Source organism: Periophthalmus magnuspinnatus, chromosome 7 (assembly GCF_009829125.3).
Source record: "Periophthalmus magnuspinnatus isolate fPerMag1 chromosome 7, fPerMag1.2.pri, whole genome shotgun sequence".
NCBI lineage: Eukaryota > Metazoa > Chordata > Actinopteri > Gobiiformes > Gobiidae > Periophthalmus > Periophthalmus magnuspinnatus.
In genome coordinates this window covers 17752721-17770547 of record NC_047132.1, presented here as the reverse complement: position 1 = coordinate 17770547, position 17827 = coordinate 17752721, and the positions used below count along the sequence as shown (strand labels likewise).

At 41.9% G+C, this 17827-nt stretch overlaps 1 protein-coding gene across 1 annotated transcript in view; it reads left to right on the top strand.

Moving 5' to 3' along the window:
• Positions 1–35: 35 nt before the first annotated feature.
• The window catches only part of plxnb3 (plexin B3), a 132886-nt gene continuing 115094 nt past the window's right edge, over positions 36–17827 (top strand). Inside the window, exon 1 of the mRNA XM_033969188.2 lies at positions 36–163. The gene's annotated coding sequence lies outside the window, so the exon portion shown is untranslated. The remainder of the gene's footprint in view (positions 164–17827) is intronic.

The window sequence follows — 17827 nt, the reverse complement described above, 5'->3', positions numbered from 1 at the left end:
GCAGCTGAGCGCGGCGTGGGGCGGGGTCTTCTCCCGGACTATGTGGGACCTGTTGTAGTGAGTATACAGTCAGCGCCGGGATCCATCCGCGTCCGGCTCGTGATCGTGGACGTACACCTTGCGCGCACTGAACCGAACCTGTGGAGCAGCGCGTGGACGTCAGGTGAGTCCCACGTGCCCCTCACCTCGCTCCTTTTTCGGAGATTTGTGTCGATACGAACTTGTCCCGGGCTGATATGCTGCGGGTAGAGCGTGCTTTCAGGCGTGTCTCCAGCGCGTACCCGGACTCCCATAAGAACAGCAGCCACTCAAAACACAACCTCGCTTTTCTTTACAAACATATAACCAAGAGACGCATTTTAACGACGTTTTGGTCAGAAATAAACCACCCTTTTAATCGGCTGCAATAATTATATGGTATTGATTTGTTTTTTTGTTATTTTTATGTGGATACGGCGCGGTGGTGACATCCCAAGCGCCAATCCCTGTTGAAAAGTGAGTTTGAAAGTGATTATTTTTGTGATGAAGTCCGTGCATAGGATTATAAAGCGGGTCGTTAGAGAGCTGGTTTTGGTTGATGCTTTAGGAGAGAGTTTTACCCGTGTTTTTTGCCCAAACACGTGCGCGTCACTTTCAGTTTGCGGTTGTGTGAACTTGTCCCGGCATGGCACTACCTCACCGTGAATAGCTCGCATTCCTTCACAGAGGAACATGGGCATGCCGCGCGCTCTGTCACAGGGACTGGCGCGCGCACGTTCAGTTTGGTCATATTTCTTTAGAGTTTTTTTTTTATTGGACTGGACTACTGTGACTTTGATGGAGCAGAAAGTGGAAGTCACGTAAACGGCGCTCGTTAAAAAACAAAAAAAAAAAACAGGCTTGTACGCATCCTGACGCACACGTACCTGAAGCGGAAAAACTGGTTCAGAATTTACAGGAGCATCAGTCTTATCTGTAAACAGCGGCTTATTCTGTGTGAGAATGAGCCACATAAGGCATCTTGCTCCTATAGGCTCCTGTATACCCTACTTTTACCTTATACTTTTGTCAGGGGAAAATAATAATAATAATAATAAAACAATATAAATAAATAAGCTATAGCCTCATATCTTTTACTGAAATAGACGCCTTTTGTATTTTGTTGGCATGTTATCAACATGGACCTGTTTACCAAAAATTACCCCTGCAGTTAGCACAGAAAAGACTCATTATAATTTAAAGGTTTTGCAATTGTCATTTTTGGTAGTTCAACGTTTGTCCACCTACAGTTTGCTGTGTCCTTGGGCAAGACACTTCACCACCACCTTATCTGTCTGTATGAGGTATATGTTTGTTGGTGGTAGTGTAGTCATCTGGGTTATGGATTGTTATTGATGAGACTGACGATTGCTGAAAATATTATTCAAATCAAGATATATATCAAAAGCTTTTTCCAAAATTGATAGTTGGAAGTGGAATGTCCTTTTAGCAACATATTGGATGTAAAAACAGTATTTAACACATTTTACAACCACTTGAGCAGTATCTTTTTGAAGTAGCCTAACAATTCTCTTAAAACCCCCAACGTAAATCAAATCAAAATACAGACTTTAACTAAATGCTTCAATTGTGGGTGTTTTTACCTTGAGAAACATCCTCCTTTGCTGTGAAGGTTCTTATCTGTCCACAGAACTGACTTGTAACGTTTATGGTGAAGAGTCAACCCCGTGCTTGTCTCCATGGAGATGTCCTTGCTTTTCCTGGAACATTCTCCTGTATGGCATAAAATGTATCTATATCTATGTACAATGTTCCAGTTAATTCTCCTTCCGTGGAGTCATGTAGGTGGTGTGCCAACCATTAGAAGTTGTACACCATGCTGCTCTAAATACCTTTTGTTTTCTTAATCCACTTCTGTGACTTGTCTGATTTAATCTCATTGTCATTTTCCAGCTAACATTTTCCAAGAACCAGAGTCTGTTTATTCTGTTCTACCTAAGAGAAATCTGTTAGAAAAAAAATGTTTCAGCTGTCACACTAAAAGAGCATTGGGGGTGTTTTCTCATCAGATTGTGCCAATAATCCAAATTTAATTTCCATATACGAAATAGTAACAGATTTGTCACATTAATCAATGCTTCAAATGTCATTCAGTACAATTCAAATGCATTTCTTTCGTGCCTTTTGTCGACACACTTTGCCCGTTCTTAATTCTATGAGTGGTGGTCCCAGTTTGCTGGATTAGAGCGGGTTAATCTCTGTAATCTGAAGAAACTCAGATTAACACAAACAGACGTTAAATTTGTGAGATTTGAACATGCCGGAAGTGATGTCATCAAGCTACAAGACTTCAGATTATGTGTGTGTAGCGACCATATGCCTGTGTCGCTTCGAGAGGAGTCCGGGTCCAGTACCTCGTTCTGACGCGCTATTATTTGGAAGAACTGAATGACTCACGAAGTGCGTTTTATGGTGTTTTAATCAGTTGGTTCCAGTGTCTAAGCAGGTTACACATACAAAGATGGTAAGTTGTAGGCCTACAGAAACTGGTATGGTAACAAGCAGAAAAATAAAGCGGTCAACGAAAAATACGGCTACCCGGCGTCTCCCCTCTCCACCTGTCAGACAGCAGGAAACCCGGTGCCTTTGTACCTCCCAGTACGTCACCCTTGCCCACGTGAACCCCGCCCCTTACGCATTGCCACGGCAACTAACATATCATATGGCTCCTACACAACCAGCCCCTTAATTATTACATAATAATTACCACAATTACAATCAGTAATACAAATAGGAGACATAAACATGTAGAAACAACATTGATGCTCACACTTAAGTGTCCACTCTGAACAATGTTCATGTGAAAGTGTCCAAACCCATATGGCAAGTTCAGTCAAACTGATTTAAGTCCAAAGTCTTGAGTCCAAAGGCACAAAAAAGTAATCCACAAAAACCGAGCCATTTAAAAAGGGGTCCAAAAAGGCAAGATCAAAGGATAAAAATACTACTGAAGCCAGCACGTCCTTAGCCAGCCTCAGCCTCCTGCAGCAAACAGAGTTTTGTGATGGGCCGGTCCAGACAGCTAGTCCTTGTTTTTATCTGCACCCGACGAACAAATCCTCGTTTGTCTGGAAAGGTCTGTATCACACGTCCTATGGGCCATGAAATTCGGGGGGCTGTGCTGTCCATAATGAGAACGAGATCTCCCACTGCCAAGTTTCTTTTTACGCCTATCCATCGTTGACGTTCTTGCAGCTGAGGCAAGTATTCCTTCACCCATCTTTTCCAGAATAAATCGGACATATATTGGACTTGCTTCCACCTTCTGTTAACATACATGTCCGTGGGCTCAAACACACCTGGTGGCAAGGATGGTGATGTCTTTAATAACAACAGGTGGTTAGGAGTCAACGCTTCTAGGTCGTTCACATCCAAGGAAGCCTTTGTGAGTGGTCTGCTGTTGATAATAGCCTCAGCCTCGCAAAGCACTGTGTGCAAGCCTTCTTCGTCCAGACTTTGCACTTTCAAGGTGGAATTAAGGACTTTGCGGACAGATCTTATGAGGCGCTCCCATGCTCCCCCATGATGTGAACCAGCTGGAGGATTGAAGCTCCATTTTATTCCTCGTTGCAGCATGACATCACTAATCTGCACCTGGTTCCACCGATCAATAGCAGTTCTCAACTCTCGTTCTGCTCCTGTGAAGTTGGTTCCATTGTCAGAACGAACCTCTTTGACTTGTCCTCGTCTGGCAATGAATCTTCTCAGTGCATTGATGAACGAGTCAGTTTCCAATGACTGTGCAACTTCAATATGAACTGCTCTAATAGCCAAACATGTGAAAATTACACCATATCTTTTCACCATACTCCTCCTGCTCTTAACTTCAAAAGGGCCGAAATAGTCAACACCCACACGAGTGAATGGCGGTTCATCAGGCACAATTCTATCATATGGCAAGTCTGCCATCTGTTGTTGAATTGGCACCGCATTCAGGCGGCGACAGACAACGCACTTGGACAGCACCTTTCTTATGGCAGTACTCACACCAGTTATCCAGTACCGTTCCCTCAGTCTGGACAACATATGGTTGCGACCACCATGCCCCACCTCCTGGTGAACATGTCGAAGAAGCAGCTCCGAAATGTGCAGATCTTTAGGCAGTATTATGGGATGTTTTACCTCTACAGGCATAGACGAATTACTGAGTCTACCACCAACCCTCAGGACTCCATCTTGCAACTGTGGGCAAAGCTTGCGGAGATGACTGGACTTTTTTACTGCCTGCCCCTTTTCAAGACTAACCAGCTCCTCAGCGTAAGTCTTCAGCTGGCAGTATTTTACTATGGCAAGCTCAGCTTTGAGCAAATCCTCAACATCAAGACTGAAAGCCATCTTTGTCCTCTTGTATCCTTGCATTTCCACTTCCACTGTACGTTCCTGCTGCTCCTTCGTGAGATTAGAATGTTCTAAGCTCAACTTTAACTCTCTCCTTTCCTTCATACAGGACCGAAGCCACTCTTTAAACTTTAGAATCCAGGCAACTGACTTCTTAAGGCGCGTCCACGTAGAAAAATACTGAACCAGGCGGGACACTGGTTCCTCCTTTGTCTGTACAGCATTTACTGTGACAATCTTCTTCACCTCAGGATCTTCAGGGGAAAGCTGACCGATGTTCTGTGGACTGACAGGCCACTGACTCTCCGGCTGTAACAAGAAGTGAGGGCCTGACTGCCACGTAGGATGCTTAAGTAGTGTTTCAGCTTTCAAACCCCTAGAGGCTATGTCTGCAGGATTACTGTCAGTGACCACATATCTCCACTGTGCAGGACTGGATGCCTTAAGGATTTGTGAGACCCGGTTTGCCACAAATACTTTGTATCGTGAGGTTTCATTTCGAATGTATTTCAGCACTGACTCACTGTCTGTCCAGAATACTGAGTCCAGAAGATCCATCTGCAGCTCCCTTTTACAAAGCATATCCATACGGCTAGCCATAGTTGCGGCTATAAGCTCCATCCTTGGTATGGTCAAAGATTTGAGGGGAGCAACTCGTGACTTTCCCATCACAAATGCAGTGTGTTGCTCAGCATTCTTATTCTTTAACAGCAGGTAAGTTACGGTTCCATATCCACTCTCGCTGGCGTCACAGAAATGATGTAGCTGAGCTGTGGAGACTTCTCCAAAGTGTGGCGGCTTCAGACACCTACTCACTTTGTAATTTTCCAGCAGGTGGAGCTGTTCCATGAATTCTGACCACTGCTTCGAGATTGAATCGGGAATAGTGTCGTCCCATCCCACCTTTATTCTGCACAGGTCTCTCAGGATTTTCTTTGCCGTCAAAATCACAGGGCTCAGCATTCCCAGAGGATCGTAAATGGAGGCGATGATGGAAAGTATACCTCGTCTGGTACTTGGTCTATCCTTGAGCCTGACATTGAACTTGAATGAGTCCGATTTGATAGACCATTCCACTCCCAGCACTCTCTCCACAAACACAGAATCCAACTCCATGTTAAACAGTTCCATGCATTTTGCTTGGTGTTGCAAAGGAATGGCATCCATCACGGCAGGTCTGTTACTTCTCCACTTAGTAAGACAAAACCCTCCTTTAGAGCACAAGTCGACTAGTTCCTTGTATAACAAGAGTGCTTGTTCCTCTGTAGCCACCGAGACAAGGCAATCATCCACATAAAAACAGTCATACAGCGCGCTTACTGTATCCTGACTGTAGAGGTGCCCATAGTCCTCTGCACATCTCCTGAGGGCATAGTTTGCGCAGCTAGGTGACGATGTAGCCCCAAACAAGTGCACTTTCATCCGGTACACATCAGGTACTAGCTCCAGATCACCGTCCCGCCACCAGAGGAACCTCAGCAGGTCCAAATCGTCGGGAGTGACTCGCACTTGGTGGAACATAGACTCAATGTCAGCCATTATCACCACTGACTCCTTTCTGAAGCGGGTCACCACCCCGATCAAAGAGCTGGTCAGATCTGGACCTTGCAAGAGTTGAGCATTCAATGATTTTCCTTGGTAAGAAGCTCCACAATCAAACACGACTCTTAACTTTCCTTTGGTGGGATGGTAAACACCATGATGTGGGATGTACCACCCTTTTCCATCTCCACGAATCAGCTCCTCTTCGGGTACCTTCTCAGCGTAACGTCTGTGCAGCAGCTCCTCCATAAACATTTTGTATTCACAGAAAAATGTTGGGTCTTTCTGCAGCTTTAGTTTGAGATGTTTTAAACGCTGCTCAACCATTTTCCTGTTATTTGGCATGCAAGTGGTGCTGCGCCGCAGTGGCAAACTGATCTGATAATGGCCATCCAGGTGTTTTACCGAAGTGGTGACGGATTCCATGAACTTTAAATCTTCTCTTGACATGGCAGGCTGCTCATCCAGACTGTTCTCTGGAAAGTCATTTATAAACTGCTGCTGCCATAACTCATCCAGCTGAACAACAGAAACACGATTAACAGTTATGTTTGGCTGCTCACTGTCCATCTCTTCACTGCCTCCGCCCAGTGGTCCATTTACTGTCCATCCCAGCATCGTTCTAGTGGCAAACGGTCCTCCATCCACACTACAAACCACCTCCAATGGCTCCAGAGCTCTTGGCACGTTGGTTCCTATCAAGAGCTCGATTCCTGCATTGATGTGTGGCAAATGAATATGTCTCAAGTGAGGCCATTGCTTAATATCCCTTTTTGTTGGGATATTTCCTTTACATACTGGCATGGACTCCTGCGTGTAGGCTTTGGGCAACCCGAGGAACTCTTCTCCATCTAATGCCGCAACCTCCAGTCCAGACACCATGTTGCTATTTACAACCTTCTCGTGGCCCATCGTCCGTAGAAGAATATGCCCTTTTCTTCCTGTTATGTTAAGTTTATGTAGCAGGCTCTCAGTGCAAAACACTGCAGTACTTCCTTGGTCCAAGAACGCATACGTGGTAATTATTCTGCTTCCCATTTTGGACTTAACTTGAACTGGAACGATAGGTAGTTTGCAGTCTTGGTCTCCAGCCCCTGTAAGGCCACTCGACACCAGAATGTTGCAAGCCTCCGTGCTGCGTTCACTCATTGCACCAGGCATTCTCTCTTTGTGGAGGACAGTGGGATGTCTCAGGCTGCACTTTGAACAGGACAACCTTTTACGGCAATGCTTGCTTATGTGCCCTGTGCACAAACAACTAAAGCAAATACCGTTCTCCTTCAGGAAGTCCATCCTTTTCTCATGTGCCATTTTTCCCAACTGTGCACAATTAGCCAATGTATGTCCTGCTCCACAACAGATGCAAGCATTACCTTCCGGTGTCTTTATTTCCTTTTCATTTCTTGAAGACCAAGGCTTGTTCCCTGCTGGACCGACGGTGGTAGCAAAGCTGGTACCTTTCGATCGAAGTTGTGGCTTAGGTTTGTTTAATTTATTTAATATGGGAGGATCTTGAATGTTTCCAAAGACTGGATCGGTGAGTATGCGCACTTGTTTTCCAATGAAATCAGCAATATCTCGAAATTGAGCTCTTCGTTTCTGCCGTTCCTGGAGCTCGCAGGCGTGGCTCCGCCACCTGTCTCTGAGCTTATAAGGCAGCTTCTTTATTATGCTTAACATGTTAGAAGGCATGTCCAAATCATGGAGATACTGTACATCCTCCATAGCATTACAGCATCCTCTAAGAAACAGGCTGTAGTCCTGCAGCATCTTTACATCTTCAGTTTTAATCGGAGGCCACGACAGAGCTTTGTCCATGTAACAAGACGCCACCTTTTGCTCATCACCGAACTGTTGCATTAATAAACTCTTAGCTTTTGTGTAGCCTTGTTCTGGATTCATGTATTGGCAACTCCTGACTAGTTCTTTTGCATGGCCTCTTGTATGCTGTTCCAGGAAGTACAAACGATCAGAATCATTTGACGTGTTCCTCTCAACTCCATTTTCAAATGCTTTTATAAATGTGTGGTATTTCAGAGGATTACCATCAAATACGGGGATCTCTCTTTTTGGCAGAGCTGCAAGGCATTGCTGTTGTATTAGCAAAGTTGTTATTTCATTTTGTCTTTCCATAATACCAAAAACATAGTTTTTATTGTCCATATTCAGTGCATTTGTGTCGATATCTGAGGTAAGTTGTCCGTGCTGTGAAATAACTGGCTCTGCACCGTACATTAAACATTGGGAGCCTTGTCTGTTAGTTGTAATTGTAGCATTTGCTATACCAGTCTGTTTTATTGAAGGCACTTTGTGCTTGTTTATTGTTGTACTTTGTTTTGCAGATGCTGGTGTGAAAATATGTGCATTCACATTTAATGGCGGTTTCAGATAGGAATTCATTCCATCTGATACTCTTGAAGTTCCTTTTCCACTTGTTATGCTTTGAGTTCTGAGAATTTCCAGTTTTGCCATTTTTTCTGCCATTTCAGTTTCAAGTTGTAATTTTTCCTTCCTTTTTCGCAGCCGCTCTTCCTCTTCCTCTAGTGCATGTCTCTCATTGAGTAGCTGTTGTCTTGCAGCTAATGCAGCTAGCTCAGCTTCGGCCTTTAGGCGTGTAGAAGAGGCTGTAGAGAGCAGGGACTGTGAGGTTTTATTATTTCCAGCATTTGAAGCGCTGTCTCCTGGTTCTACGTCATCTTCTGTTAAAAACTTGTCAGACATTTTTACCACATTTGATTCAAAACATATAAATTCTTCATTTTCAGTAAAAACTTGTTCATGTGTACTTCGTTGTGGATTTTCCCTTGGTTCAGTGCATGTAATTTCATCCATTTCATTTAAACCTTGTTCATTTGAGTTTTGTTCAGTGTTCTCAATCCATTGTTTTGCATCATTTTGAAATGTTTCTGTGTATTTCATTATGCTTGCAAACCATTCATTTTGTTTGACAACTTCATCTTGAGGCATTAAAGGCAAAAGTTCACTCTGAACAGTATTGGCACAGTCACACCATTTATTCAATGTCACCAGAGAATCCTTTACTTGATACACATTTTCCTTTTGTTTCATGAGAGCTTTTATGGCAGGTATCAAGCCTTTTATTTTATTCACGTGACCTTTGCGTTCATTTTGTAGTTTTTCCACCTTATACGTTAGTGCCTTTTCAGAGAGTTTGCATTCACGCTTTCCAGGTTTCATTTCGGGCCGAGAGGCCGCACCATTAGTTTCGCTCATTTTATTGTTATTTTTCTTTCAATTTTATTTATTCATTTCTTTTCAGTGAAACGTTGCAATATACTCATAAAATATAAACACACAGTGTATGATTAATAACTTTCCATTTCAACAAATTGGCACAATCATCATTGAAACTCCAGGGCATCGTATTATTTAATCCACGGCAACGTGACGTCACTCAGAGCGCGCGCCTTGACCACCAAAGCGCACAAACTTTCTTATCCAAGCATTTTCCTTTTCAAAGTCCATAAACAAACAAAGACACTTAGGTCTAGTATTTGATGCACGGATTCTCTGTCCACAGACAACGCAGCAGGTGAGCTTACCTGCTCTCCGCAGAATGGCGTTTTGGTTGCCCCCTTGCTGATTGGCACAGCTGTACTCACTTAGCGTCGTCCTGGCGCGTGTTCAATATTGCGAGCGCTGGCTTCCCTTTAGTTAAATGCCTTTTTCGTTGACAAAAATTGTAGCGACCATATGCCTGTGTCGCTTCGAGAGGAGTCCGGGTCCAGTACCTCGTTCTGACGCGCTATTATTTGGAAGAACTGAATGACTCACGAAGTGCGTTTTATGGTGTTTTAATCAGTTGGTTCCAGTGTCTAAGCAGGTTACACATACAAAGATGGTAAGTTGTAGGCCTACAGAAACTGGTATGGTAACAAGCAGAAAAATAAAGCGGTCAACGAAAAATACGGCTACCCGGCGTCTCCCCTCTCCACCTGTCAGACAGCAGGAAACCCGGTGCCTTTGTACCTCCCAGTACGTCACCCTTGCCCACGTGAACCCCGCCCCTTACGCATTGCCACGGCAACTAACATATCATATGGCTCCTACAGTGTGTTAGATCATTCATACCTAACACCTGGTTCAGTCCTGGTTTAGACCTGGGTGTAGATCTGGTGGAGTTATAATCTGTGTGATTTTGGACAGATGTGCATTAGATATAATATGATGACAGAAAGAAAATGTAAAGGGCTTTGAAACTCTTGTACAAATCATTTCCGATTTCAGATGGTTGTAAACTCAAAACCTGTTGGGCTGTCCAAGCTTTTACCATTGAGGACCACATAGTAAACACTTCCTATATTACACAAAACACTCTCAAGTTACTTCATCGAAAACATACCTGAAGTTGAGTTTTGTTTCATTCTCACATGGTTGAGTAACCCTGTATTAATCTGTGTACATCTCCAAAGCTCAAAATGCTCTGTTCCACCTTGTGCTGTCATGACGCAGTAGTTTTCAAGCGACCTTTACCTTTAGTTCAGTAGAGATTGGCAATGAAAGGGATGAAATTATCCAAATGATTCTAGTGAAGGTGTGTGGAATTTTAAAACACAGTGGAGCACTTCCTGTATTACCACATGATGACATCACAAGGTGGAACAGAGAGAAGAACACAGCCTAAATATGCAGGGTTTGTGTGTTAAATATGTGAATGAAACAAAACACAACTCCAGGTATGTTTGTGATGAGGAGACAACATTATAACACAAATCAGAAAATAATGTAATATGAGCCCTTTAAGAATACCACAAACTCAACTGATGTATTTGGCCGTAGATCATGTTTCCTTTCTTTGCAAGTTTATTGACCGGTTCTCTGCTTATTCCAGTTAGGGGCCTCAAATAGCTGGAGTCTATCGCCGTAATTTTGGGCACACACACACACACACAATAATAACTTTAGTAGCAGCCGTAGCATAAATCATATACTGACTTTCTTCTGACAACTTTACAACTTGTGCAATTTTCTGTGGATTAAAATATGGATTCTTCATGGACAAGATTTTATGAGTATTTGCAGAAACCGATTTGAAGTATTTGTTTGTTTGTGGAGGATTACGCCGGTCTCTTCTCTACAGGCTTGTCACTTTGTTGTGGATCAAACATTAGAATTCATTTGGGAGAAAATCGCACACGTATTTCCCACCTGTCTACATTCTGTTGTGTCCCTGCTGTGCTAACCCAACTACCCCTCCCCTGTACTGTACTTCTGTCACTGTAATGTTCATTTAGTAAGTAACTGATCTGAGCCATATGCTTGTTTCTCTGTTTAGTTTAGTCCTAGTTAATTACTGCTTCATCTGGTTATAGTCCTGGTTAATACTGCCTTACCATATATGTTGGTATGGCATGGTCGCTGAGTAGCTCGCAAGCTCAGGTTCCTGGTTCGACTCCCCATGTCTGGGTGAGTTTTCTCCTGGCAATTGAATTAATTACTCATTTAGACCTAGTTTAGTCCACATTTATTCTTGTTGTAGTCCTGGTTTAGTCCTGGTGTAGTGCTGCTTAAGTACCATACCTGGTTTAACCCTAATAGTACCTAATAGTCCCGTTTTATCCCAGGTTTATTCCTTTAGACCTGGTTTAGTCCTGGTTTAGCACTGATTTATTCCTGGTTTAACCTTGGTTTTCTCCTGGTTTAGCCCTGGTTTAGTCCCAGTTTAGCCCTGTTTTAGCTCTGGATTAGTTTTGGTTAGCCCTGTTGTAGCCCTGGTATAGTCCTGCTTTGGCCCTGTTTTACTCCTGTAGACCTGATTTAGTCTTGGTTTCACCTTGTTTTTTCATGGGTTAGTCCTAGTTTAGCTCTGGTTTAGTCCCAGTCTGGCTCTGGTTTAGTTATGGTTTAGCCATAGTTTAGTCCCAGTTTAGCCCCAGTTTACCTCTTGGATAGCCCTGGTTTAACAATATTTTAGTCCTGGTTTAGTTTTGGTTTAGGCCTGGTTTAGCCCTGGTTTAGTCCGGGTTAAGCCTTGTTTTAACCCTGTTTTAACCCTGGTTTAGTCCTGGTTAAGCCTTGTTTTAACCCTGTTTTGACCCTGGTTTAGCCCTGGTTAGCCCTTGTTTAGTCCCAGCCCCACACCTGTTTGATCCATTGTTAGGTGCTGTCTTTAGTTTGGTTGGTGGGCACAGGAGACAGCTGCTGTTCCGGTGCGTCAGACTTGGTTCTGCTCTGTTGATAGAAATAGACACATTTATTAACAAATACACTGAATTAATGAGATTTTGTCAGATGGCGTCGCCATGCTGTTCTAAGTCATCTGTTACTGTCAGCCATTAAAATCAGTTCAGATAAAACCCAAAATGTTCTCAACCCTACAGAGCCCATTGTATTTAAATCAAAATTACTCTTTGAATGATCGCAAATGGCAAATCGGACTGTAATTATTTAGGTTATGCCCCTCCAGAGAACTAAATGTCAACTCCATGGGGTCTGATTATGTACAAAATTGCTGTTTGCTACTCCCTTTCATGCTCATACTTCAGTTCACCTCTCAAGTTAATGATCTTGGATAAGTTTATGCAGTGTGAATTAAAATTTGTTTAATAATTTTCTTTATAAAAATCCACCAGTCCTTGATAAAACATACAGATCTATTTCCAATCGATTATACATTGTTTCTATATTGAGTCAATATAGATTAATACAGAGTAATGACCACAATATTAAAGGGCCTTTACCTATATTTTTCCATATGTTTGAGCAAAGTGTGTCTTGCTTCAGTACAGATACATTGTAAGCAACTCTTGAGGTTAAATGAAGTCCGCTATGTGCTGTCCACATCTAATTGTAAAACATTTTCTTGACCAGTAATCAGGAAGTGCAGGTTAGCATGGTAGTTGTGTCAGCAAAACTCCACTCTGGTCTTTGAAAGTTGTGAAAATGAAAGGCGCTTATAAACTCATTGTGTAATAATTACACTGGATGTGCAAGTGTTGTGTGGTTCGGGACTCGTGCGAGATTTAAAGAGTCATTCAAACCAGTGCGTCCTGCCGCTCTGAGCTTTTGAGTTTTTGAACCCACGTGCTTTAGGCAAATATGCACCGCAGTCGTCGTAATTGGTGGAACAAGCTATCTGTAAATAAACCTCTCAAAGTACGTACCAGACCCGCCTCACAGTCAGTGTAAATCTGGTGTTAAGATGCTTAGAATGCATAAGTGAGGAATAACTTTGACCACTGCAAATGTTTAAAATGAACTAGTTTTTCATGTTTTTAAGACAGTAAAAATCAGGTACAGCCTTTAAAGTGGTTTGAATTTGCAGTATATGACCAAAGCAGGTTTGTGTTGAAATACTTTTGTATGAGTTCTCGCTCCTTATGAGCCTTGGTGTGGGGTCCTGGAGTCTTTCACCCATAGACGCTGCCTACTTCTAACAATAGATCCATGCTCCAATGCTGCTCACTTATTTTAAAATGGCTGATCGTTATATTTTTGCTTTTTACCATTGTGTTACAAGTTTTGAATCTATCAGATCTAAACCTAGATTGGTGCTGGTTTAATCGCTAGTCTTGTTTTTATTTATTTTTTCAGAATTTGTCCTGGTTTGGTCCAGTATAGCGCACATTAAGGCTGCATTCATACTTGGGCTGGTTTAGTCCTGACTTGGTTTGGTCCTGCTTTAGTCCAAGTTAAGACCAGGTTCCACCCTAATTTTACATCTAGCCCTAGTTTACATCTGGTCTAGTCCTGGTCTAGTCCTGGTTTAGTCCTGGTTTAGTTCTGGTCTATTCTTAGTTTAGTCCTTCTTACTATTCCTAACCTTCTACCTCCAACACATCTGCAAACGGTCCACCATTATTCACATTCTACCAAAAATCCCTCCATCATATCTCCACATACACTTCTTCAAATAAATCCCTTATTTTCTTATTTCTCACATTAATTAATTCCACTTTTAACTCTTTTCTCATTAATATTCCCTTTGCCTCTTCATCTGACCTCCACACATCTCTTTCTTCAATAATTCACTGCTCTGACCCTCTCATCTGCACATCCCATAATACTAACCCCTCCCTCATGTTCTTCAAAGCCCAGCGTACAGAAGGTTGGTGGTTCGAATCCCGCGGGACGTCAGTAGCTGCAGGAAAAAAAAATCAGATGTTGTTTTACACAGAGATTAGAACTTGCTCAGGGATTGTCATTAGAAATAAATGGTTGACAACACCATGTTTCACCAAGTTTCTCAAGATAGCACGCCAACTGCATGTTTCCACAGAGTTAAAACCGTACTTTTTTCCACGGTGATAGATAAGTTTCATGCCATACTCTGGAATATTATAGCCAACTGGGTGAAGTTTCGTAAGAGTCAGGTTTGTGGAGATGCAAGCCTGGTCACAGTAAGGATGCATGTTTTTTTTCTCATTTCAGTGCAATAAAAACATTCAAAATGATAAAATGATGCTTTAATTGTTACACGGTTGGGTAGGGCTGTGCTAAAAATTGAAAGATGGCTAGATCGCTAGGCCTCGATAACAAATTTTAGCACTATAAACAATAGTATTGAAACTCATTTATGTCACTGACACAAAGCAGAATTACAGTGAACCTGTTTTAAAATACACAGAATCATTAAAAGGCCTGAGCTGCAACAAATAAATAGCAGAATTAACTAATAATTAGCCATAGAGGTTAGTTATTTAACCCTCTACAGCTCAAATCTCATCGTATTACAACAAAAATCTCCCCATTATTGCAAAGAAGTAGTCCTCATGATAAATATTGCGCCCAAAAATATATTGTTCCAGCTTTCATGTACTGAACGATAAGTTGATACATTAATTATTGTGACAGGCCTATAGATCGTGAGCTAAAGTTTGGTCGATCTCAGTGATAAGGCAAGTGCATTTTAATCAACAGGTCTACAGCCAATCGTGTGGCAGTGTGGTAGTGAAAAGGAGTCACCGCTTTCTTGTTTAGGTGGAAGCTCTGAGTCAGGGCCACAGTGTCTCTTTATGTCTCCTCACGTGCCACTGTGTTTCACAGGTTTAAATTTAAATCTGCTCAATTTGACTAAAAGTCCCACCCCCTCCCCATTTACGTTCCATAAATGACTATTTTCTCACCATTTATGAGTCAAACTTAAGACCTAATTGAATGCACCGACATCGCACCTGCATTTAGACTTAACACAAACACATTCTAAATTTTTAAAGGTGAATTTTTCTAGAAATCCACTCCCTGCTCTTTATGCCTGACGTCACCTGGTCAATGGTCAAAAATCAAGATTGCTCAGTCGTGATTCTTTTTGTTCCCATATGGCTTTACGGTGGGACTTTATGTTTTTAGGTTTAGCCTTTAACCGGTTCATTTGAGGCTTAGATCAACTTTCACTCTTGCTAGTTTTGATTCACTTCTGATTTAGACCTGTTACTCTCTGTCTGTAACACGACCCTCCAAAATAAAAGCATGTTCTGTTACATCGCATCTTATTACATTATTCTGACTGACAGCTCCAGCGTAACACATCCTGCCACAATAAAAGCCTGTGAAGCGTTCTCCTGCCACTCTCCACTGTTCAACATCTGTCCGCCTGCAGACCGACAATCTCTGCGCGCATGAAAGAACGTGTCAAAATATTAATTAGCCGCGGAAAAACTGGCAGACGCTAACATTCAGGAAGTGTTCACTGCATTTTTTAGGAAGATAAAAATAAGGAAGTGAAATGTTGGATGAAATATGTTATCTTTTATTTAATGTAGACACACAGCAAAAATAAGTGGAAATAAGTGAATTGATTAACTGTTGATTTAAGTCACTTAACTGTATAAAACTTAGAGCAACTTGCTTTAGAGACAAACAGAATCACAACTGTATTATGTTGCCATTTTAAAGTAGATCTTATATGTTGAGTTAAATATAAAAAAAATGCATGAGGTCATTTTTGTTGTTTTGGAGATTTGCAAAATTAGAAAATCAACACCGAAACACAATTAGAGACCAATCCAATTTGGAAATAGCTTTTTCCCCCTACAACACAGTTAACCTACTGCAAAATGTATCCAACTGTGTTATTTAACCTCCAAGTAACTCCTGGACAGCTTGGTATGTAGCTGTTACGATAACACATTATGAAGCACGATGTATTGTTACAGAGATATACTGCGATAAACGATAATATTAAAGCTACTTCATGCCACTGATACAATAACAATAATCCAAGATAATCCCAGTAAACCATTCTTAATAGAAGTATCGTTAAAAGGCATGAACTGCAAGATACGGTGTACTTTTACTGGTCAATAATTAGCCATAGAAGTCATTTATTCAAGCTTTTACAGCTCAAATGTAATTGTACTGCAACTAAAGTACGCAAAATCTCTCCACTTTTGCAAAGAAAATGTAAATCGCGATAATATTGAGGGCTAAATTATAATGTTCCAGCTTTCGTATATTGAACGATAAGTCAATATAGTAATTATCGACATTCTGTGCCATTGTTAGCCAGTAAATGAAAAAAAAAAAGTCTTATTATGTCCCATTGAAGGCCCAACCAGGACATTGGCCAACCTGATATTATCGAATCGATACCCAATCCAGTAAAATATCCTGGATAGGCGTCAGCATTTCCTTTTGCTCACCCATAAAGTTCAAACCATCAAAATGAAGACTTATGTTGAAAATATGACATAACAGTTATTTTAAACTCTTAATTTCTTTTAAAAAGTACTCATTATCCATGTAGCGATTGTCCCTATTCCAGTTAGACTTTGATCATTACCTTATCATTATTTTGTCACCATCCCATTCAGTTTGTAATAGATTTTGCAAAAGTAGAACCACACCCAAAGCCTTGTAGTTTTTCAGCAGACATAGTTTGACTCCCCAGCCTCCTCCTATCCTCTCTTCACCCTCTCTCCTCTCCTTCCTCTCTCTCTCTCCTCACTAAACTCCGCTCTCCTTCTGACGACTTTTTAATGTTCTCTGGTTTGTGTTAAGAGAGAGACTTTCTCTGTTGGGAGCTTTACAAACGTGTTATGGATTATTAATATCACCTCAAGCTACTCCGGCAGCTCACACCCCCCCTTCTCTCTCTCTACCCCCAGTCACACCCCCGTACCCCCCCCCCAAATCCTCTCTCTGTTGCGCCCCACCACCCACCCACCCCCTCCTTTACCCTCTCTACTGAACCCGGGGTACTAATGTTTTGTGATGGTAAGAAAAAACAGGAACACTTGAAGGGCTCCACATTTCAAATTTGTCCAAATACAAGTTGCCAGGGGAGCGGGGAGAGACCGGAGAGCAGGGTTAGACGGATCGCTCATTCTCAGTTGGGTTGACGATTTATTTACTATAGTGCAGTGTGTTTGTGGATGTGTGAATGAATGCTCGAGTGTGCTGCTTAAATGAATGCGCCATTTTGTGGTAGTGTCGTGCGGTCTTTGGACTGACGCGGTGGGCTCAAAACTTTCCCACAATTCAGAGGTAAAAGTAGTGGTCGGTAGTGGTAAGATAAAGTTAAGGTTAGAGTATTATCTTGTCTAGATTTGTGCTATTTTGACAACCACTGTGTCATTGGTTCACCTCACCTCAGTTTGCCTTGCGTTAGTGTTGTCGCGATACTAAGGTTTCAAACTCGGCTTCAATACTGATTCTTTAGACAGTAGAATGTGATTTCCAACATTAAATGGTAGTACTTTCTTTTATATTACCATGTGGTGTTATACCTGTGTGATCCCTCAGTCGTCAATAGGTTCTATAGTGGTCCATGGGCGTATACAAGTCGCTGTAGTCTTATACTTGTTCTGACGCAGCTAAACATTGTTCTAAAACTATTTGGGAAAGGTTCATTTCTGTAGGTGTATGATTAAAAAGTAGGATTGTGTTCAGTGTATGTTGAATAATAATAATAAGAAGGATAATCACAAGAATCCCATGAATTTCACAT